The sequence below is a fragment of the Schistocerca piceifrons genome, chromosome 5 (genome assembly GCF_021461385.2).
Source record: "Schistocerca piceifrons isolate TAMUIC-IGC-003096 chromosome 5, iqSchPice1.1, whole genome shotgun sequence".
Classification (NCBI taxonomy): Eukaryota; Metazoa; Arthropoda; class Insecta; order Orthoptera; family Acrididae; genus Schistocerca; species Schistocerca piceifrons.
The window spans coordinates 40,372,784-40,398,370 of record NC_060142.1 but is presented as its reverse complement, the minus strand read 5'-3'; the positions used below and the strand labels follow the sequence as shown (position 1 = coordinate 40,398,370).

General features: G+C 41.6%; 1 non-coding gene across 1 annotated transcript; it reads right to left on the bottom strand.

Annotated features, from left to right (window-relative positions):
• Window positions 1-4,624: 4,624 nt before the first annotated feature.
• Trnat-ugu lies at window positions 4,625-4,699 on the bottom strand. The gene has a single exon. It is a non-coding gene; the product is annotated as a tRNA-Thr (tRNA).
• Window positions 4,700-25,587: the final 20,888 nt, after the last annotated feature.

Here is a 25,587-nt window from a genome sequence, read left to right as displayed (position 1 = left end):
GGCCGTGCGGTTAAAGGCGCAGCAGTCTGGAACCGCAAGACCGCTACGGTCGCAGGTTCGAATCCTGCCTCGGGCATGGATGTTTGTGATGTCCTTAGGTTAGTTAGGTTTAGCTAGTTCTAAGTTCTAGGGGACTAATGACCTCAGCAGTTGAGTCCCATAGTGCTCAGAGCCATTTGAACCATTAAACGAATATATTTGGGCACGGTTTTAAAACGGTCTATAAGTGAACTTATGATAGCCCTTTAGGCGTTCAATGTATTCTGTTTTTTATGAAAAGATATTATCTTTCTCATTCGAAAAGTTGTTATACTTTCTTTGGTATTGAAAGCCAACTGATGGGCTTCATGTACAAATATTCTCTCATTTGAAGTTTATGACAATTGTTATTTCTGTTGATTGACTCCAATAAATATTGTGAAAAATAAAAGGTGAATGCTCCCCTGGCCTAAGGTCCAGTCTTTCCACTTCGTCCTTTGGGCGTTTTATGATATACAGAGAATATAAAATCCAAGTGGCTATAGGAAGAGACGTGTATCAATAAGAGGCATTTCTTAATTGATATAAAATTCAGTGTCAGGGAGTCTTTTTTGAAGGTACACAGAAGCGCCAAAGATACTAGCATAGGCATGCGTATTCGAATACATAGATATGTAAACAGGCAGAATACGGCGCTGCGGTCGGCAACGCCTATATGAGACAGAAAGTGTCTGGAGCAGTTGTTAGATCGATTCCTGCTGCTACAATGGCAGGTTAGCAAGATTTAATTGAGTTTCAACGTGGTTTTATAGTCGGTGTACAAACGATGGGACACGGCATCTGCGAGGTAGCGAAAAAGCGAAGATTTTCCCGTACAACCGTTTCACGAGTGCAATGTGAATGTCAGGAATCCGGTAAAACATCAAATGCCCGACATCGCTGCAGACGGAAAAAGATTCTGCAAGAACGGGACCAACGACGACCGAAGAGAATCATTCAGCGTGACAGAAGTGCAATCCTTCAGCAGATTGCTGCAGATGTCAGTGCTCGGCCATCAACATCTTTCAGCGTGCAAATCATTCAACGAAACATCATCGATATGGGCTTTCCGAGCCGAACGCCCACTCGTGTACCCTTGACGACTGCAAGACACAAAGCTTTACGCCTCGCCTGGGCCGTGGCCCGTCAACACCGACATTGGAGTGTTGATGACTGGAAATATGTTGCTTGGTAACACGAGTGTCGTTTCAAATTGTATCGAGCGGATGGACGTGTACGGATATTGAGACAACCTCATGAATCCATGGACCCTGCATGCTGCAGGGGACTGTTCAAACTGGCGGAGGCCTTGTAAGGGTGCAGGTTCAAAATGGTTCAAATGGCTCTGAGCACTATGGGACTCAACTTCTGAGGTCATTAGTCCCCTAGAACTTAGAACTACTTAAACCTAACTAACCTAAGGACATCACACACATCCATGCCCGAGGCAGGATTCGAACCCGCGACCGTAGCGGCCTCGCGGTTCCAGACTGCAGCGCCTAGAACCGCACGGCCACTTCGGCCGACAAGGGTGCAGGGCGTGTGCGGTTGGAGTGATATGGTACCCCTGATACGTCTAGATACGACTCTGACAGGTGAAACGTACGTAAGCATCCTGTCTTATCACCTGGATCCATTCATGTCCATTGTGCATTTCGACGGACTAGGCCAATTCCAGCAGGAGAATGCGACACCCCACACGTCCAGAATTGCTACGGAGTGGCTCCAGGAACACTCTTCTGAGTTTAAACTCTTCCGCTGGCCACCAAATTCCCCAGCCATGAACACTGTTAAGCATATCTGGGATGCCTTGCAACGTGCTGTTCAGAATAGATCTCCACCCCTCGTACTCTTACGTATTTATGGACAGTCCTGCAGGATTCATGGTGTCAGTTCCCTCCAGCACTACTTCAGACATTAGTCGAGTCCATGCCGCGTCGTGTTGCGGCACTTCTGCGTGCTCGTGGGAGTCCTACACGATATTACTCAGGTGCACGAGTTTCTTTAGCTCTTCAGTGTATTAGAGTGGACTGTAGCCTTGTAGGGAAGTGAAAGGACGGTAAATGGTTCAGACAAGAATAGAACAGAACCGTTTGAAATGTGGTGCTACAGTAAAATATTGAAGATTAGGTTGTTATATCAAGTAATTAGCCGTTAGCTGCATCTTCTCTGCCGTATCAGTAGTTTTGTTATGATGAGTGATGGCGAGTTATGATGAGTGATGGCCGAGCAGTGCACACACAGAGACATATGCAAGAGCGCGCATCTATACATCCCGCTGTAGAAGTAACTATACATAATAGAGCGTGTACATTATGCACCAGCTGTGTGGAGGTATGGCTTAAACACAATGAAGACTGTACAAGCATTGTATTCATTACTTTGTATAATATCAACCAAAACAGGTATATCAAATATGATAAAGACCAAAAGTCAGAAAGTAAATAGCTTTTTCAAAGACAAAATATTCCTCCCTAGTTCACGTAACATACTTTAAACCAGTAAGTACCTTGTACTATACACTTTCTAATGTAAATTTTGTTCTTGCTCAAGATTGAAGGTATCTGCACGCCAAATTTGATCGAAATCAGTTCAGCAGGTTAATCGTGATAACGCAACGTACAGAGTTAATTTCGCATTTATAATATTAATACGGATAAAACTTTCAGTTACGATATCTTTTCTCTGTGATCCAATTTTGATTATATAAAGCATATACAGAGCCCCAAGCTATGCTCAAGTTATCTGCGCAAGCCCCATGAAAGGGATTGGCGTGTTCAGACAGATACGGCGGTTTTAGATAAAACTTCAAATTACGATTTTTTTTTCGTTATCCTCTTTGGATACAATAAATAAATGTCGTGTGACTAGAGCCGCCTTCCGTCAGGTAGTCCTTTCGCCGGGTGCAAGTGTTTGGATTTTAAGCCACTTCGGCGACTTGCGCCTCGATAGGGATGAAATGATGATAAATAGGACAATACAACAACCAGTCCGTGAACGAAGAAAATCTCCGACCCAGCCGGGAATCGAACCCGGGTCTTCAGGACTGACTTTCTGTCGCGCTAACCACTCAGCTACAGGAGCGGATAGTGTCTGTTGATGAAATCAAGACTACACGGGGCCAAGTTATATCACCTGCGAAAACAACGCGAAAATTCGTCTAGTAGTTTTGTAGATCAGATTTCTTATTAGTGTAGAAGAAGATATGGATGAGGAGACAATGAATAGAAGTACGGGAAAAATAAATTTGTTTCGCAAATGATCGTCGAGATTGTACAATGCATCAATGGACAAGTGTTGTGCGGTCGGAGCAATGCTATTCCTTGTCACGACACTTACAGGGTGACAATTACTGATATATATGAAATAAAATCGTCATAACTTCTGAACGGTTTGCGTTGGGACGTGCAAATTGCACAGTTGGCACCACGGCATGACGGGAATTAGTATGTAGTGCATGGTTTAGTTTAGCGGAGAAGCTCACTTTTATTTATATTGGTCCATCAATAAGGAAAATTGGCGATTTTGGGTGAGTGCGAATCCGCATTTCGCGCTCGAGATGTCTCTTCACCCTCAACAGGTGACTGTGTGGTGTGCAATGTCCAGTCACGGAATAAACGGTGCGATATTCCTTGATGGCTTGGTGACTACAGAACGGTACGTGAACGTTTTCGTTTTGGAAGATGATTTCATCCCCATTATACAAAGTTAACCTGATTTCGACAATATGTGGTTCATGCAAGACGGAGCTCGACTCCATCGAAGTAGGAGTTTGATGTCCTGGAGGAGCACTTCGGGGGACCGCATTCTGACCCTGGGGTACCCAGAGGCCACTGGCATGGGCCTCGATTGGCCGCCATATTCTCCGGATCTGAACACATACGACTTCTTTTTGTGGGGGGGCGGTCATGGACGGCATCGATGTTCTGACACTTCAGCGGGTCATGCAGAATTTCGCTATTCTTTTCTATTCTTTTGCGCCACGTCATCGCCAATGATGGCAGCCGTATAGAACATATCATAACCTAAATCCGAATACCTGTAGTGACATTTACAAGTTTAATAAAGTGCGTGCGTGCCGTAGTTTGTAACTAATTTACGTTTCTTTTCTCATACAGTTCAATAATTTTCACCCTGTGGATGGTGGTGTCCAGATACGACCGTCATTCAGGTGAAGCATGCAGCGCGCCATGGACGCGTGCCTGTGTGGTCAGTACTGTGCTATGGAGGACTTGCATCTGGGCTGCCATGGGACCATGGGACACTTGTGGGGTGCTCTCGTGTGCCAGCTCCGCGCCCACACAAGTATCAGGCCGTAATGTAGGGGAACTGTATAGACGTCTGGCGTCACAAACCATCGGTAAACAACCAAGGACTTGCCGAATCCATGCGAAGCAGAATCGCTGCTGTATTTCGTTTCGAATGTGGACCGACACGCGATTAAGAATTTGTATATACGAAGATGGTATCTGTTCTTTCGGACATGTCCGAAAGAACAGATACCATCGGTGACCATGCAGCTCGTTACAATGAAATTACAATGAAATGAACACCCTTAGCTGCTTACAGGCGTTGACATACGTGAACGGGGACAGATGGAAATGTGTGCCCCGACCGGGACTCGAACCCGGGATCTCCTGCTTACATGGCAGACGCTCTATCCATCTGAGCCATCAACGACACAGAGGTATCTGTTCTTTCGGACATGTCCGAAAGAACAGATAGCATCTTCGTATATATATAGTTAAGGCTCACCGGCCACTTGACCATCTTCTTCTTCTGTGCGACTGAACAAACAGTGCCCGAACTCTTACGGGAATCGGCAACGCGCCGCGAGTAATGAGTATAATGGGCGGGGGCACTACGAATGTAGTGCGGAACAGTACATTGTGAATGTGGGTTTCGCGGGAGGCGTGCCAGAGATAAATCCGCGCAGTCGTGCTATCCTCTGTGTCGTCGGTGGCTCAGATGGATGGAGCGTCTGCCATGTAAGCAGGAGATCCCGGTTTCGAGTCCTGGCCGGGGCACACATTTTCATCTGTCCCCGTTGACGTATGTGACTTAGCATGTGAAAGTTGCTGAATTGGACGGGTTACTCCTGTAACTTAAATATCAGATCTGAAGATGGTTCTGAATGAACCGAAACCGGTCATATGAATAATAAAAAAAAAAAAATTGCAGTCAAGACGGATTTAAAGTAACATTATAAAATCACTGATTGCTGTTATCCCATAAGACATTATGTCTGTTTTTGCAAAAATTGTAATTTCATTAAGAATTTGGTCGTATTTCGGCTCATCAGTGTATGTAGGTAGAGATGCCTAAATTGGACCATTTTCGATATTTTATATATTGTAGCCTAAACAGTAAGTTACAAAGTTATTTAAACAATGCCATTGTCATCTGCAGGTAGTTATTCTTGGTATCTGATTTAAAGATTTGAAATTCTGAGAAAAATAAGCACATATCATCAAATTTCCAAACATCTATGGAATTTCATTTCCTAAATTGAACCAGTGAGTGCGTAAATTCTACCAACCTTACAAACTATGCCTATGGGTCTAAAGACATGTACTATTCTAAGCGTAAGGAAATATTCCCTATTTCAGTTCTTACAGCAATATTTTCAGGCATTGCAACATAATTTTTCATCTCTTTGCCCGCTCCTGCGCGTTTTGCATTAATCCAAATTTTTCATTTCATGCATCTGCTAATTTCTTTCATTCGATCTTCCTCGCCCAACTCGCTATGTCATTTCTCAGTTTTACGAAAGACGTTCTGTGGTGACTTCCCCACAGAGCCGCTCTAATACTTCATTTTCGCAGATGGAGCCGTGGTTCTGGGTGTCTCCTCCTTTGCTTGTGTTAACGTTTTCTGTCTGGGCTGCTCGGCAGGTCACCGGGTCTATCACTAAGTCTTGCTGTTTTGCTTGCAGATTTCATTATTTCAATCGGATTCGGCGATATTTATTTTTGCCAGACATGGTTTCCTGTGCACTGAAATTATGAGTGTCTGGTTGACTACTATATCTGCCGTCCGACCGTATGGATTGCACGGGTCTAGGTCTAGACTGGCTGGTGTACGAAATACAAACTGTCGTACAAGGAATGAACAAACACTTCATTGCTTGGCACAGAAAAGGAAACTTATTGGGAGTCAATAGCTTCGGAGAGGTTTTACATACAAGTGGAATCTTCCTCCGAGAGCTGCGGAATATTTAGTCCGTAATCACGGAGGACCGTAATCTCAGTCACTACAGGACAATCCGTTTCGTTCTGTGACGTCTGCCGCAAGTTTTCTTACCTCTAATCTGCTTAAACTGAACATCATCTTGAAACTTCCGCTTTGAATGAAAAGAACGACTGTGCTGGTAAAACTTCTACGTTACTTGGTTTTCAAACTCCAGAGTGACACTGAACGCACTGAGACAGTTCTAAACTGACACACAATATTTTAGCACAGCGCTATCTGACTTCCAATAATCCCTACAAAAGAATAGCCCTGACTAACAATAACCTATGTCCTTCATGAATCACCTCACAAAAATCTTCGTTACTCGAACTAGTGCAATAAAGCCAGCGCCAATACTGCCAGCTAAATAAAAGATTCTAATTACTGGAGGCACTAACTACTGATAGGCATATAGTTAGCAAATGAAAGATTTTGGTAGAGAACAAGCAATGTATTTACCTTAATAGTGATTAAAAGTTGTATATATATATTCTTCACATCCAGTTTAACACATTTCCTTTTTTTGACGGACACACGCCCAGATCGTGCGCTCTTATTAACCAACCACAGACTGCACATAGTGTAGTCAGCGATTTTAACAGAGGGCGCTACGTGGCGTTAGCAACATAAAAACCTAAACAGCCTACTTACAATCTCTTCAAATGTAAGCATATGCTCTCCCAATTCGTTTCCAACTTCGTTGAATTACGCTTCACTGCGACCTAAAATTTTTAAATCGCAGTTTGCGATATGTTTTATCGTCGGTACGCCCCTCAACTGTTGGCTTAGGCACACTGCATACGCGTGTTAATTCATTTAATCCATGATTCCCATTTAGAAATACTTAACAGGTAAATGCAATTCACCTGTACTCCTACAACACATTTCTGTTACCATACCGTTATTACCTTGTCAGTAACTTGGGATTAAGAACATATTAAATAATTCAGAACATCGTTTCTAAACATTACGCTGCACTTACAGCTCGCCATACTATCAACTTTGTTAAATTGTAACGGTGCAATATCGGAAATTTATAGCGGTACATTATAGGCAACGCTGCAATTTTCTGTTTGACAATATACTACAAACAAAACCACAAAGAATAAAGATTCATGACTGTCTGACAACAAAAGTTATTTCATGTGTTGTTGTTGTGTTGTCCTGAGACTGGTTTGATGCAGCTCTCCATGCTACTCTATCCTGTGCAAACTTCTTCATCTCCCAGTACGTACTGCAGCCTACATCATTCTGAATCTGCTTAGTGTATTCATCTCTTGGTCTCCCTCTACGATTTTTACCTTCCACGCTGCCCTCCAATACTAAATTGATAATCCCTTGATGCCTCAGAACATGCCGTACCATCTGATCCCTTCTTCTAGTCAAGTTGTGCCATAAACTCCTCTTCTTCCCAATCCTATTCAATACCTCCTCATTAGTTATGTGATCTACCCATCTAATCTTCAGCATAATTCTGTAGCACCACATTTTAAAATCATCTATTCTCTTCTTTTTCAAACTATTTATCGTCCATGTTTCACTTCCATACATGGCTACACTCCATACATACACTTTCAGAAACGACTTCCTGACACTTAAATCTATACTCGATGTTAACAAATTTCTCTTCTTCAGAAACGGTTTCCTTGCCATTGCCAGTCTACATTTTATATCCTCTCTGCTTCGACCATCATCAGTTATTTTGCTCCTCAAATAGCAAAACTCCTTTACTACTTTAAGTGTCTCATTTCCTAATCTAATTCCCTCAGCATCACCCGACTTAATTCGACTACATTCCATTACCCTCGTTTTGCTTTTATTGATGTTCATCTTATATCCTCCACTCAAGACATCCATTCCATTCAGGTGCTCTTCCAAGTCCTTTGCTGTCTCTGACAGAATTACAATGTCATCATCAAACCTCGAATTTTTTATTTCTTCTCCATGGATTTTAATACCTACTCCGAATTTTTGTTTTGTTTCCTTCACCGCTTGCTCAATATGCAGATTGAATAACATCGGGGAGAGGCTACAAGCCTGTCTCACTCCCTTCCCAACCACTGCTTCCCTTTCATGTCAATCGACTCTTGTAACTGCCATCTGCTTTCTGTACAAATTGTAAATAGCCTTTCGCTCCGTATATTTTACCCCTGCCACTTTCAGAAATTGAAAGAGAGTATTCCAGTCAACATTGTCAAAAGCTTTCTCCAAGTCTACAAATGCTAGAAACGTAGGTTTGCCTTTTCTTAATCTAGCTTCTAATATAAGTCGTAGGGTCAGTATTGCCTCACGTGTTCCAACATTTCTACGGAATCCAAACTGATCTTCCCCAAGGTCGGCTTCTACCAGTTTTTCCATTCGTCTGTAAAGAATTCGCATTAGTATTTTGCAGCCGTGACTTATTAAACTGATAGTTCGGTAATTTTCACATCTGTCAACATCTGCTTTCTTTGGGATTGGAATTATTATGTTCTTCTTGAAGTCTGAGGGTATTTCACCTGTCTCATTCACCTTGCTCACAAGATGGTAGAGTTTTCTCAGGACTGGCTCTCCCAAGGCTGTCAGTAGTTCTAATGGAATGTTGTCTACACCCGGGGCCTTGTTTCGATCTAAGTCTTTCATTGCTCTGTCAAACTCTTCACGCAGCATCGTATCTCCCATTTCATCTTCATCTACATCCTCTTCCCTTTCTATAACATTGCCCTTAAGTACATCGCCCTTGTATAGTCCCTCTATATACTCCTTCCACCTTTCTCCTTTCCCTTCCTTGCTTAGAACTGGGTTTCCATCTGAGCTCTTGATATTCCTACAAGTAGTTCTCTTTTCTCCAAAGGTCTCTTTGATTTTCCTGTAGGCAGTATCTATCTTACCCCTAGTGAGATAAGCCTCTACATTCTTACATTTGTCCTCTAGCCATGCCTGCAGAGCCATTTTGCACTTCCTGTCAATCTCATTTTTGAGACGTTTGTATTCCTTTTTGCCTGCTTCATTTACTGCCTTTTTATATTTTCTCCTTTCATCAATTAAATTCAGTATTTCTTCTGTAACCCAAGTATTTCTACTAGTCCCCGTCGTTTTACCTACTTGATCCTCCGCTACCTTCACTACTTCATCGCTCAAAGCTACTCATTCTTCTTCTACTGTATTTCTTTCCCCCATTCTTGTCAATTGTTCCCTTATGCTCTCCCTGAAACTCTGTACAACCTCTGGTTTAGTCAGTTTATCCAAGTCCCATCTCCTTAAATTCCTACCTTTTTGCAGTTTCTTCAGTTTTAATCCACAGTTCATAACCAATAGATTGTGGTCAGAGTCCACATCTGCCCCTGGAAATGTCTTACAATTTAAAACCTGGTTCCTAAATCTCTGTCTTACCATTATATAATCCATCTGAAACCTGTCAGTATCTCCAGGCTTCTTCCATGTATACAACCTTCTTTTATGATTCTTGAACCAAGTTTTAGCTATGATTAAGTTGTGTTCTGTGCAAAATTCTACCAGGCGGCTTCCTCTTTCATTTCTTACCCCCAATCCATATTCATCTACTACGTTTCCTTCTCTTCCTTTTCCTACTATCGAATTCCAGTCATCCATGACTATTAAATTTTCGCCTCCCTTCACTATCTGAATAATTTCTTTTATCTCATCATACATTTCTTCAATTTTTTCATCATCTGCAGAGCTAGTTGGTATATAAACTTGTACTACTGTCGTAGGCGTCGGCTTCGTGTCTATCTTGGCCACAATAATGCGTTCACTATGTTGTTTGTAGTAGCTTACCCGAACTCCTATTTTTTTTATTCATTATTAAAGCTACTCCTGCATTACCCCTATTTGATTTTGTATCTATAACGCTGTATTCACCTGACCAAAACTCTTTGTCCTCCTGCCACCGAACTTCACTAATTCCCACTATATCTAACTTTAACCTATCCATTTTCCTTTTTAAATTTTCTAACCTACCTGCCCGATTAAGGGATCTGACATTCCACGCTCCGATCTTTAGAACGTCAGTTTTTTTTTCTCCTGAGAACGACGTCCTCTTGAGTATCCCCCCCCCTCCCCCCTGTAGATCCGGGCGGAGGACTATTTTACCTCCGGAATATTTTACCCAAGAGGATGCCATCATCATTTATCCTTGCAGTAAAGCTGCATGCCCTCGGGAAAACGTACGGCCGTAGTTTCCCCTTGCTTTCAGCCGTTCGCAGTACCAGCACAGCAAGGCCGTTTTGGTTAGTGTTACAAGGCCAGATCAGTCAATCATCCAGACTGTTGCCCCTGAAACTACTGAAAAGGCTGCTGCCCCTCTTCAGGAACCACACGTTTGTCTGGCCTCTCAACAGATACCCCTCCGTTGTGGTTGAACCTACGGTACGGCTATCTGTATCGCTGAGGCACGGAAGCCTCCCCACCAACGGCAAGGTCTATGGTTCATGGGGGGGATTTCATGTGTATTTACCCACAAATAAAACATTATGTTGCCACTTACCGCATGATAGTAATTCTCATCGCTACGAACAAAAACAGGTTTATGAAAACCACGACGAAATCAATGCTGTCTTCAGTCGACCTATGCCTCTACAAACGGAATAATGGTTACAGACAATATGGTTACAAGAAGCACGCGGCTCATTTAACGCTGGTTTGTAGTAATGGTAGAAATTAGGAGCCGGTATAATATAGGCAACCCTCTCCTATGAATTGAATTAAACTCGTTGAAATGAAATAAATGAAGTCAGTCAAGGTGAAATCAACAAAGATGTAGTGACATGAAATGATATCAGCGAGAACCTTTCAGAAATACTGAACGTACGTTGTAATGAATAGGCCTATGTGTGTTACAAATACCTCTAAGCATACACGTGTCCCCGTCGATGATTCTCCATAGTGTCTCATATCGACTCATATGCAATGAAAAATTATGAAATCCTCACTGGAACCCAATGATGACAGTCGTGTCAAACACGGAACTGCTCCGAAAGAAAAATGTGTAGTGCCAGATTCCAAGTCACCGTTAGTCTTCGTATGCCGACTGAGACAGGAATCAATGGTCAGGAATAGTCTGTAATTTCTTTTTATAACGGACGTATTCTGTTTAGCAGCAATTTTATTGCACCTTATTGTAGGACATGGTTTGGACGGCATTACTAAATTTGACATTGCTACCATTCCTTGCGTGAGACATTGCTGTAACGTTTATTGATGCACTAAGCAAGGAAGCTGCCCTACATAATGTTTTCTCTACAGAAATGTTTCGTCATCTCAGTAAGATCCGCATTCTGATTAGTGGTTATTCGGGGTTATGAAGAAAAATCTGCGAGGACATCATATCGCAGACTTCCAGGAAGCGCGAGCAGCTGTCCTGCAGAGAGTGTAACAGACTCCGGAAAAGTGGTTCGAGGAAGGCCTACAGAAGATAAAGGAGCAAAGTCAGGAGAACACGGTGGGTGTGGCAGTACCTGGAACCCCGTTCCAGTGATAGCAGCTGTGCTTTTCCGAAACGTAGGGGCGGAATGTAGTCGTGCTGCAAGAGCACTTAACCTGGCGGTATACTCGTTACACGCTGCAACCAATCGCCTGTGAATATCCGCCGTGTTCACACCCTCCTTTCACAGAAACCACGTCGCCCATCATTAGCCTCCATGTTGTCGGCTCACGTAATGACAAACTGTTGGGGAGGCAGGCGAGGCCGTACTGTGCAGGAGTCTCACTTCTACTCATTGTCCTGCCATGTACAGGTAGGCCGAAGTATTACATACTTCCAACTCTAATTATGAGTCAAATGGCGCACCATGAATGATTGGGGGGGGGGGGGAAACAAGTACAAACCAATATCGAAAACCCTTCGTCTTATACTACACAATAGATCGCGACTCTAGTAACGCTTTTGTTTGAAGTTGCATGTTGCCGTTGCTAACAGAGTGTGATGACTACGTTGTTGCAGGATTAATAAATTTCATTAGGTTGCTTAATATTTATGTTTGGCGAAATAGTAGAGATATCATTCACATTAAAATTGTTTGTAAGTGTGCATAATGTTCATTCACACTAGGGGCTGTATTTAACAACAGCTTATTGCTCTTTAACGCTCTGAGCCCCAACAATATAAAAAATACGAATTTTAAAATTTTTCACAAAATTAACCTTTGTCATGGTAAGCAACAAATACAAGAAGAAAGTAAAAAAAGGAAAACAGTTAAATACGCGGTGATAAAAAAGTGAGTGCAAATTTGAAAACTGAATAAATCACGGAATAATGTAGATAGAGAGGTACAAATTGACACACATGCTTGGAATGACATGCGGTTTTATTAGAACCAAAAAAATAAAAAAGTTCAAAAAATGTCCGACAGATGGCGCTTCATCTGATCAGAATAGCAATAATTAGAATAACAAAGTAAGACAAAGCAAAGATGATGTTCTTTACAGGAAATGCTCAATATGTCCACCATCATTCCTCAACAATAGCTGTAGTCGGGGAATAATGTTATGATCAGCACAGTAAAGCATGTCCGGAGTAACGGTGAGGCATTGGCGTCGGATGTTGTCTTTCAGCATCCCTACAGATGTCGGTCGATCACGATACACTTGCGACTTTAGCTAACCCAAAAGCCAATAGTCGCACGGACTGAGGTCTGGGGACCTGGGAGGACAAGAATGACGAAAGTGGCGGCTGAGCACACGATCATCACCAAACGACGCGCGCAAGAGATCTTTCACGCGTCTAGCAATATGGGGTGGAGCGCCATCCTGCATAACATCGTACGTTCCAGCAGGTGTTTATCAGCCAGGCTGGGGATGATGCGATTCTGTAACATATCAGCGTACCTCTCACCTGACACGGTAGCAGTTACAAAAAACCAGAATCACGCATTTCCTCGAAGAAAAAAGGTCCGATAACGGTAGATGTGGTAAATCCAACCCATACCGTGACTTTCTCGTCGTGCAATGGAGTTGCCACGACAGTTCTAGGATTTTCGGTAGCCCAAATTCTGCAGTTGTGGGCGTTGACAGACCCTCGGAGCGTGAAATGAGCTTCGTCGGTCCACAACACGTTACTCAACCAATCGTCATCTTCTGCCATCTTTTGAAACGCCCACACCGCAAATGCCCTCCGCTTCACTAAACCGCCAGGTAACAGTTCATGATGCCGATGGATTTTGTACGGATAGCATCGGAGGGTACGCCTCAGTGCCAACCAAACAATAGTGTATGGAATGCCGGTGCGACGTGCTACTGCACGAGCGCTGACTTCCCCGTGCATAGACGAACCCGCTACAGTCTCCATTTCTTCCTGAACTGTCTCAGCAGCATTACGCCTTGTGCTCGGTCGGCCACTACGGGGTCTATCGTCTAAACAACCCGCGGCTTCGAACTTCGAAATCATTCTCGCCACAGCTGCATTTGTCAACGGACCTTTACCCGTTCGAATCCCCTTCCAATGGCGATAGGATCGTAACGCTGAACTAACACATTCCACATTCTGATAATACAGCTTCACTAAAAGTGCCTTTTCAAGTAATGTAAACATGCTGCGACTGCTGGCGCATCTGATTCTCTCTCTCATTACAGCTCCTTTTATACACGATTGTCATGCGCAGTCACTGACGTTTTGCTGTTCAGCGCCATCTGTCAGACATTTTGTGAATTTTGTTTTTTTTTTGTTCTAATAAAACCCCATGTCATTCCAAGCATGTGTGGCAATTTTTACCTCTCTATCTACATTATTCCGTGGTTTATTAAGTTTTAAAATTTATACTGACTTTTTGATCACCCTGTATTTTAAGGTGGTGATATCACTTCGGAATACAATTTTAAATTTTTTTCGGAATTAACCTTTATTATCACAGTAAGCAATGAATACAAGAAGTAATTGGCAAAACGTAGACAATAAACTGTTTTAAAGTTTGGGTTTCACTTTCAAACCACTGAGACATACAGTTTTCAACCATGTGATATACGGCGGCGTGCTGCAGAGTGATGCCTCCGAATTTTTTATTCTGTTCTCACTGTTTGTTGAGATATGAAGTGTCATACATATTACGTGGTCGACTTTCCTGCATCGCTGACGCTTATAAGAGGGTTCCGAATTGTAGCAACTAGTATAGGCATACGTATTCAAATACAGAGGTACGTAAACAGGCAGAATACGGTGCAGCGGTCGGCGACGCCTATGTAAGACAACAACAGTCTCGCGCAGTTGTTAGATCGGTTACTGCTGCTACAATGGCAGGTTATCAAGATTTAAGTGAGTTTCAGTGTGGTGTAATCGGCGCACGAGCGATGGGATACACCGTCTCCGAGGTAGCGATGAAGTGGGAATTTTCCCGTACCACAATTTCACGAGTGTACCATGAATATCAGGAATCAGGTAAAACATCAAATCACCGACATCACTGCGACCGGAAAAAGATCCTGCAAGAACGGGACCAACGACGACTAAAGAGAATCGTTCGACGAGGCAGAAGTGCAACCCTTCCGCAAATTGCTGTAGATTTCAATGCTGGGCCGTCAGGCAGTGTGACCGCGTGAACCATTCAACGAAACATAATCTGTATGGGATTTCAGAACCGAAGGCCCACTCGTGTACCCTTGATGAATGCACGATACAAGGCTTTACGTCTCTCCTGGGCCCGTCAACACCGAAATTCGACTGTTGATAACTGGAAACATTTTGCCTGATCGGACGAGTCTCGTTTCAAATGCGTGGAGCGGAGGGACGTGTACGACTATGGAGACAACCTCGTGAATCCATGGACCCTGAGTCTCAGGAGGGGACTGTTCAAGCTGACGGAGGCTCTGTAATGGTGTGGGGCGTGTGCAGTTGGAGTGATATGGGATCCATGATATGTCTAGATACTCTGAAAAGCAACACGTACTTAAGCATATCTAATCATCCACGTCCATTGTGCATTCCGATGGACTTGGGCAATTCCAGCAGGACATGCGATACTCCACACGTCGAGAGATCTCCACCCCGTCGTACTCTTAAGGATTTATGGACAACCCTGCAGGATTCATGGTGGCAGTTCCCTCCAGCACTACTTCAGACATTAGTGGAGTCCATGCCACGTCGTTTTGCGGCACTTCTGCTTGCTCGTGGGGGCCCTATACGATATTAGGCACGTGTACCAGTTTCTTTGACTCTTCATTGTATGCTGGTCTGTGAGAAACAGCGTGCTGCGAGTACTTAGCATTCTGTGCTGCTTTCAGCTGCTTAGCCATACACGAAAATCATGTCTACAGCTTCCGTCTCCGGGTATAACTCCATCCGATAAGGGCTGAACGACGCAGGTACTTCAACTTGTAAACACAGACTGAAGTCTATTACATTGTAGATATTATGTACCAGAGTCACTCATGTCAGTACACAGTACGCCATCTGCATTGGATTAGTTGAGTTACGAGCCTAATGTCTACACCTAAACGCTAATCTACAGTCTTACCAACAATAGAACTGGTACATGTATTCCACTTTCAGAGGTATCAGAACGATTTTCGTTTCCAGTTTTCGACTCGCTCATTTGCGGACCAGGGTCCCTTACCTAAATTACCTTTTTCCATCACCCCTGAAAGTTTGTTAAATCATCTCGGAATCACCGAGGATGTTTCATCTACACTGTTTCGAATTATGAGTCAACATCCACAAGTTCAGCTGTGAAGAGCACTTCATTGAACTCTCACTCATTTCTGCATGTGGATATCATCATGCAGGATGTTACACAGCCATTCGTACCAGGTATCTACGACTCAGTAACGCTTGAAACCTATTTCAACGATCTACGATACTATTATTTTATCGATTCCTTCAATTGGAGAGTAATCCGAGAGCAGGGATGTGACAAGTTTCCACTGTTAGTAACTATCGGCATTGAGTTCAAGAGTGGGGACCACACGGACCTGAGAAGGTTAGCCAGTACTCTCCGAATCCGCGGCATTATCTTTTATGGTTCAAAAATGGTTCAAATGGTTCTGAGCACTATGGGACTTAACATCTGAGGTCATCAGTCCCCTAGAACTTAGAACTACTTAAACCTAACTAACCTAAGGACATCACACACATCCATGCCCGTGGCAGGATTCGAACCTGCTGTAAGTAGGCTGTTTATGTTTTCTGTATGTAAGTAGGCTGTTTATGTTTTCTCTATGTAAGTAGGCTGTTTATGTTTTCTCTATGTAAGTAGGCTGTTTATGTTTTCTTATTGGCAACGTTACGTAGCGCTCAATATGAAAATCACTGGCTGTGCTGTGTGCAGTCTGTGGCTAGTTTGCATTGTTGTCTGCCATTGTAGTGTTGGGCAGCGGCAGCTGGCTGTGAACAGCGCGTAACGTTGTGCAGTTGGAGGTGAGCCGCCAGCAGTGGTGGATGTGGGGAGAGAGATGGCGGAGCTGGCAGTAGTGGCGCTCGCTGTATTGCAGTAGCTTGAGCAGCGAAGATTTTTGTGAGGTAAGTGATTTGTGAAAGGTATAGTTTAATGTTAGTCAGGGCCATTCTTTTGTAGAGAATTTTGAAAGTCAGATTGCGTTGCGCTAACAAAATATTGTGTGTCAGGTTAAGCACAGTCTTGTATAATTGTTCTAAGGGGACGTTTCATATGTCGACCCTTAGCCGAGGATACCTCACTGGAATCTTCTGATCTTTTGTTGTAGTTTGTGTAATTAGTGTAGATTTTGTTTATTTCTAGCGCGTAATTGTAGAGAAAATCTCCTTTGTAGTTGTAGCCTTTCATTGTTGTACAGTAAAACAGTTGTGGCATGCATATAGATTTGCACCAAGTATTTCGCAGCTGTAATTAACAAGATATTATTTTCAGTGTTATGTTAATGTGTTCTCTTATTTTTGCTCTTCGAATTGTGTTTTTCTGTGTTGTCGTGTGAAATACTGTGACAATAATGGCGTGTGAAAAACGTAATACTAGGCTCCAAAGTAAACTGAGAAATGACAGTGAAAATGAGAGCAGTGTGTTAGCGCCACCGAGTTATGAATTAACTGATGTTCAAAGTAGTAATTTGGTAATTGTGCATAGGAAAATGGAGCGGGCGGCAAACAATGGCGTGGACAGTGAAACAATTAGTGAAGAGGGAAGCAGTATCGATCGATCGGTCGGCAACAGCTCGCCTCAGGAATCCGAAATGACAGGACACAATTTCGCAAATACTGTAGATTCAGGTTTTGGGTCATCACCGTTTTCTCAAATAAGTCAAGACACATTTTCTGCTTGTCAAAATGTGAATGTTGTCGGTGCAAATGCACTGCCGAAAAGCGTAGAGAAACAGATTCCAGACACTAATACATTATTATTGCAATTAATGCAACAAATGGGACAAAAGCTTGAAAAGTTAGACACAATGGAACAACACCAGAGACAAACACAGCAACAGTTAGACACAGTGGAACAAAATCTCAAAAAGTTAGACACAGTGGAACAAAATCTCAAAAAGTTAGACACTACACTTGAACAAACACGTGAAGATTTAACCACTGAGTTACATAACATCGAATCGAAATGTCAAAAAGTCTGTAATGACGTAAAACACAAATTTGTGAGCATTTTCAACCTATTTTTTCGCGGCATGAAAATGCATTACAGAATCACGAAGCAGCCATAAAAGAGCTGCAAACCATTGTTCATGAAAATCTTGAGACCTTGTGGGCTAAATTTGACTCAGTTGCATCTACCGATTCGGTTACGCAACTTGCAAAAGCTCAGGAAAACTTAAAGGACAAAGTAGATACTCTGAAACTTGGTTCAGAAAAACACGCTGAGGAAATAAGTACACTATCAGAGAAAGTAGCCGAACTTTCGGATCAATTCACTAACTTATCTACAAAGGTAGATGATGATCTGAATGACACAAGACCCGTAGCCTTCACTGACACAGAAGAGTATGAACAAATAAGAAAATTCAAACAAAATCAGAATCAAATTAATACACAACACCAAAGAGAAATCCGGGAAGTACAAGATCAGCTGACACAGGTAATACAAGAATTACGTATTTCAGAGGACACTCGCGCTCCAACACGGGAAGAGGGACTTAGAAACACGGAAAAGCTGCAAAATAATAACACAGGGCATTTCGGAAGTAATGAAAGAAATTGGGAATGTGCACCGAATTTTGAGATGGAACGGCCGACACGACCTAACACTGACCGATATGCGACTCGCCGTCATGATGATTTTGACTATAAGCTGTTCATTACTACACGTAAATTCAAAACATTTAAGAATTCTGGCAACGACATTCATCCACAAGCATGGCTCCATCAATTCTCTCATTGTTTTCCTCCCAACTGGTCGTTAGAACACAGATTAGAATTTATGTGTGGCTACTTGGAGAATGAACCAGCTGTAAGAATGCGATCGGTCATTCACGATTGCCACAGTGAAGGAGAATTTTACCATGCCTTCCTCTCAGCATATTGGTCTCAAGCAACACAAGACCGTGTAAAACATAGCATCATAATGATGAAACGTTTCGAACAATCTGAATTTTCCAGTCTTATGAAATATTTTGAAGACATGTTGCACAAGAATCAGTACCTGTCAAACCCATACAGCCCCTCAGAACTCATCCGCATTTGCTTAATCAAACTGCCCGAACATTTGAGACATATTATTTTAGCAGGACGTTGCAAAGACGACATTGAAGCATTTCAGGGACTCTTACAAGAATTAGAAATTGACACTGACAATCGCGGAACGCGAAACCAGGAACACAGCAATTACAGGTCACATCCGTCGCAATTCCGCGATGAAAGAAGTAATAACTTTACACGACAAGGCTATTCTCACAACACAAATCGTGACCAAAACAGACACCACCCGTATGACAACCGTTGGCAGAGCAGTAATAGTTACAGAGAAAGATCGCATTTCCGTAGAAATGAATATGACAGAGATAACCATAGAAACAGACAATATGGTAACCAGAACTATTTTTATCAAGGGAGACAGAATACTTTCAGACGCAACAGTTCAGCGCACAGTTACGATTCAGGGAGAAATTCTCCACCACTTAACCGACAAGAAAGAAACTACAGGAGCTATCGACATGACGACAGACGATGTGATCGTAACGACAGACCTGAATTGCATCAGAACTGGCGGGATTTAAACAGGGCAGGGCCCTCTCGTCACGGTGAATTTGTAGAAATTAGGTCTCCTAATCCCAATAACGATGCGCGCCAACAAAGGAACAGACAATGACTCGCACCGCAGGTAGCCGCGTGCGCCCGCTGGCTCTGAGAAAAATAACATAAGACTCTAGCCTTGAGAAAAATTTTAGCATTCTTTACCGATGTATACAACATGATAATTGCTTTGAAGTTGAAACCCTGTGCACTAGGAAGAGTAAAGGTTTACACCACATTTCACATGTAAAACCGTTTATTGAAAGATAATCTGCTTTTTAACTTTGTCTTTGCCATAAAACGTTTCACTTCACGTTACTAGTATGCTTTAGAATCTGTTACCATGCAACAATGTTTGAAGTTAAATATCCAGTCAAGAACCAAGATAACGTATTTAAACAGAAATTACGAATCCATTGTTATAATGAACAGACGACGCAATGTTGTTATTTGTGCATTCTTGCTTGTTAGTTGCACGATTACGTAACGACTATCAGGCTTACATACTTAGAACATTTACCAGCACTGCTAATGAGATTTTAATGCAACATTTTGGTTACCTGAAAATACATTCTGTATTTAAAGTACTTTCTGTGAGATACCAGATGACACAGTGGTTAGTTTATGGGACAGCTACACGATTTATATCACGACGTTACTAATGTGTGACAATTTACATTGTTGTTTTTGCGAAGTATCTGTTTTATATCTGCACAGTTTTTCTGTTTTATTCTGGAAAGTAAAACATGTTTTAGTAGTAACTTTTATGGTATAGCTACAAGGAGACAGCCTTTTCTGTAGCACAACAATACGTTACAGTACAGTACTTTCCTCATCACGGCAATGAGCGTAATAACTAAGATATCTATACGTAAAGCATTTCACTTTTGTGTATCATGAGGTAAGTACATTGACTTTAGCAGAACTTTGCTTACAGAGGACGATAACTACGACAGTTCCACAGAATTATCTTACAGCAAGACGCGCATTTAGCGCTACAGGACACGCATTTGAGTGATTAATCTTATACTTAAAACACTTATTTTCAAAGATTTTTTAATTACAAAGAAAGTTTGCCGTGATACATTTCATTCCATTGCTGTAATTTGTAACACCTGAGGGTATAATTACGTTTATCCTCAGGGGGGTACACGTCTACTTTGTGTACCATGTGTGTGGCAACCACAAGGAACCCTAGCTAATATGGTATTTGCTTATACAACTTTACACATCGGTACCATATTTCTCTAACACACAAATTACACAGCTATCTGATTATGTAACTGAGAGAGACAAACATTTATTTTACTATATCAGTGACAGATGTTTACGTAATTACACCATTGGATAACTTCACACTTACGAAATTGTATTTTGTCTGTACTGTGTGAACTCTTCATATTTTTTCGGAACCATTGTGATACTATGAGAGCTTTGAATGATGTATTTGGTATGAGATCATGATTTTTAAAGTACGTTTGAGGCAGCTGACACTTTTGACATGAGCAGAGAATTTTTTTAGGTTTTGATATTATTGCAGAAAGCTACGACGATTTTGAGATTTGACTGAGGTGTTATGATGTTATTATTACGATGACGATGTGTATTATGCTGTTGAGGTATGTTTATGATCAATAAGATGATGATACCGTATCTGAGGAATTTGATTATGCTACATGTTTCTCAGGATGAAATATTGAAGAAGTGTCGACGAATATGTATATGTATAATAAGGTAAGGAATAATGAATAGTGGTTAGGGACTCTGATTTATGAAAAGGATGTTGGAAACCAAGAAACGTACTTTAAGAGTTATGAAATGTGTGTGTATATGCGTGAATGTATTACAATGCAGACGAAAATTTTTTTGGACACTGTTATATCAATAGCATTTTGTTTCTACAGATTTGTAACGCAAATTCTTGACCTGTGAAATATTTTTATATCAGACTGTCACTTTAGCGGTAAATATTTCCGTAAGAAAGTTAAGTGACCACCTGCACGTAATGCGTCGCGGGCACCCAGCTGTGTCAGACGCCTGGAGAAAAAGCCATTATTGCGAGCCCTTTTCAGCGGCACAGGTAGAAAAAAAAAGAAAGGGAAGGCCATTGTACGCGCTACTGACATCTCCTTGTTGAAAGCATACTGTGGAGCTCGTAATTTATGATATTTACTGAAATGCCTAATGAAACGATGAGAAACATTTCACAGCTATTGTCTTGCTAGTTAAGAAAAATGCCATATGGCTTGCTTTATGTATTTATTTACACATTTTGTTTAATATCAAGTTTCTAGCTGCACTGCAGCAATGGTTAAAATAAAATTTAATATATGTACTAATATAAATATTTTATGCCTACAGATCCAGTAAATAATTTTATGATCCATCCAAAACAAATGAGGGAGCACAAAAAGAAATTTCCCTTCACAGGAATTGCATAAATAATTTTTTTACGATTTGGTAACTTATCTACTAGCGTAAGTTTTTGTGATGCATCACTCTAATGTTAAGATGTGACATAGGTTTTAGACATGGCCATTTTAGTGTAATATTTTTTCTGCTTGAGCTATGTCATGTCTAGGTATAAGTTGCTGCTGTTTGCCAGGCGTAGTGCTACTGAATTTTAATTTGTGTTACTCTGCTAAGCCAGGTTTAATGCTGCTTGCTTTGCAAATTTGAATTTTTTTCGTCATTGATGTTTGTGTTAATTGTTTTGTGCTGCTGCATTGCCTCGTCCCTTAGTTTAGCATCTGAGCTCAGTAGATTTAAGTTAGCTTAAGAGGGGGTAGACTATAGAAGAGAATGAGTTGCGATGAATTGGAAGAAATGCATTGAGAATCTATACGAAAAACGTACAGAAAGCAGGTATAGGTAGGATTTTCTAGGAAATAAATGATGAGGTAAGATAATGGAAAATAAAAATGAGGTAAGAAATGTGTGAACATATAAATACAGAAAGCATGCTTAGATCGAATTTTTTTGGTGGAAACAAAGGATGAAATAAGAGGAAAGATATATGAAGTTTTGGGTTGGACTGCAGTACCAAATGTTACACTGAAAACGAACCCTGTCCTTTCCTATTGGTGTTATCCCACTATGTGTTTGTGTACCCTTGAGTATTTGTTTTCTTCCTGTCTCTGTGTACTGTTTCATAGAATTTTTTTCTCTTCTAATACTAAGCTATATTCACTATGAGGAGGAATACTGTTATCCTCAAATATAAGTTGCATTAATAATATGTTATTTTCTTTGTAAAGTTGTTTACAATTCTGTTCTGTTTCAATGTTCATGTGTGAAATTAATGTTTCAAAAACTATTCTCATTATTTTATGTATGTACTTATGTCACTATTTTTGTAACACTCATGTATATGTTTATTTCTATTCTTTTGTAAAGCCTGTACTACAAATGTTATCTGTATTATTATGTTTTTAATGATGTATTTTGTACCTTTGTAATTGTATTCTTATGTTATAAAATTGTAATTGTCACCAGTTCATGACATTATTAACTTGTTAGTTACATTTCACTGCACACGTTTCTGTTGGTCATAGTATGTGGACAATATATGAGAAGTAGGGACTGTTAGTGTTTGCACGTGTGTTGGTAATTCAGCAAGGGACTGGATAACAGCATTGCTGGTTCTAAGGACAATTAAAAGAAAAACTTTCTGAGTGCACAAGTGGTGGTTTATGGACTTGCTATATTCTCTGCAAGAATCTTCGATGGTGATTGTGCACCTGCACAGTCGCAACGGATGGCTGCTGGCCGTCTCTACCAGGACTACAGTGGGTCTGCACCTCTGGTGGCCCACCAATACCATTATCTCTACAAGGACTACAGTGGGTCTGCATCTATGATGACCTACCAACGCCATTATTTCTACAAGGACTGCAGTGGGTCTGCACCTCTGGTGGCCCACCAATACCACAATCTCTACCAGGACTCCAGTGGGTCTGCTCTGTGATGACCTACCTAACAATATTCTTCAAAACGTCGAATGAACTCTGCTGTGGGTTTGCTCTGTTGTGGCCCATTACCTGTCAGCATGTCAAGAGTCAGCACTGTCTTTCCGTTGGAAGGACAACACTACTTCTTCAAGACTGCATGGAAATCCACTACTTCTGTGTGCATTGTCTTTTACTGCTCAGACTTTGAGAAAAGAAACGGCAGTTTCACTGTGATGAATGATCAAGACTGTCTTTATAGACTGTGAGAAAATTTTAGCTTTTGACCAACATTGTATCAATAAGTGTGTGCATTTTATATCTTTGTTACTGTAATTGTGAAAAATTTTTGTCAAATCTGTATTGGCCAGTGCCCAACACCATTTGTAAAAATTTTTTGTGGGGAGCATGGGGGCTATGTAAGTAGGCTGTTTATGTTTTCTGTATGTAAGTAGGCTGTTTATGTTTTCTCTATGTAAGTAGGCTGTTTATGTTTTCTCTATGTAAGTAGGCTGTTTATGTTTTCTTATTGGCAACGTTACGTAGCGCTCAATATGAAAATCACTGGCTGTGCTGTGTGCAGTCTGTGGCTAGTTTGCATTGTTGTCTGCCATTGTAGTGTTGGGCAGCGGCAGCTGGCTGTGAACAGCGCGTAACGTTGTGCAGTTGGAGGTGAGCCGCCAGCAGTGGTGGATGTGGGGAGAGAGATGGCGGAGCTGGCAGTAGTGGCGCTCGCTGTATTGCAGTAGCTTGAGCAGCGAAGATTTTTGTGAGGTAAGTGATTTGTGAAAGGTATAGTTTAATGTTAGTCAGGGCCATTCTTTTGTAGAGAATTTTGAAAGTCAGATTGCGTTGCGCTAACAAAATATTGTGTGTCAGGTTAAGCACAGTCATGTATAATTGTTCTAAGGGGACGTTTCACTGCGACAGTAGCGGTCGAGCGGTTCCAGACTGAAGCGCCTAGAACCGAGCTTTTATGGGGTTACATGTTACTGAGGTAACATGTTTTTATTCTATAGGATGAAAGTTTGTGTCAAGTTAAGCTGCGTTCCAGTAGGAGAATCTAAGTCGTAAAGGAATTTGTCTGGTTCCAAGCCCTGGTGGGGCAGAAAATATTGAGATGTCACAACGGGTTGACGGCATCTTCCCTGTCTGTTATTATCAGCACTGATGACTGCTGGGCCCTTCCACTAAAATACCCAGGTATTTTCTCTGAATAACCTCAGAAATTTTGTTTGTGGAATTTGGATTCACCTTGTTCTATAAAACTCTAATCGATGCTGGACTAAACTGTAATCAACACTTGGCGTACCAGGATGCAACGTCCTCGGCATTCGGTTATTCATTCCTCAGTTCTGACTGCCATTACTAGTATCTACACTATGCAACACAACTAAAGGACCACATTTTCGAAAGACTGTAATTGTTTTAATTGTTTCCCATTGCGGCATATAAGTTTGAAATTTGGCTCAAAGGTGTCTACAGCCTTCCTCTGTTGTGGTGCAAAAGGTGCAGCCGTGTGAAGTGCTGTTGTGACATTGACACATGAGTGAATGAAACTGCAAATGGTCTCTCTGAGACCCCCAGTTCTGTGAAGCCTGCAACTGAAGAGCGTAATACGCCCTCTAACAACTGAAGATCGTAATACGGCCTCTAACAACTGAAGAACCTAATACGGCCTCCACCGGTTTAAATAATCCTCATAGGAAAAAATTACATTAGGGAAAAATATTTGTTTTGATATCCCCTAAAATTTCCCAAATTTTGTCGGTTTAAATACTTTTCACCACGTATATACATAATAAAGCAGATTGAAACTATGTCTGGAGTCTCCTCCCAAACCCCTGGAACGACTTCTACTACATTTTGCACATGGACAACATACTTAACGAATATCAGCAATTCCTTACTCTAATATGTGTGGGGAAAGTGGAAACGTATTTTGTCGTCCCTGATGTATAGTCTGCCATGAATAATAGGCATGTTCTATAGGAATGTTGGCCTACTTTGCAGGACAGTCCAAACTCAAAGGGCAAGAAACAAATTTCGATACGTTTACACTGTTTTCGATGACAGACATTTTGTGTTGGGGTAGTTCTGGCATGCTTCATTGACCGGTTGTGTAAGGGCTACAGATGTGGATGAGCACTTATTTGTTACATAGTTTAATTCTTAATTTCTTTGCGTGTTTTTGGTATTTGCATTGTTTAATTCACAAATTTCTGGCGTATTGTGGTATTTGAGAGTTGTAGCATCGCG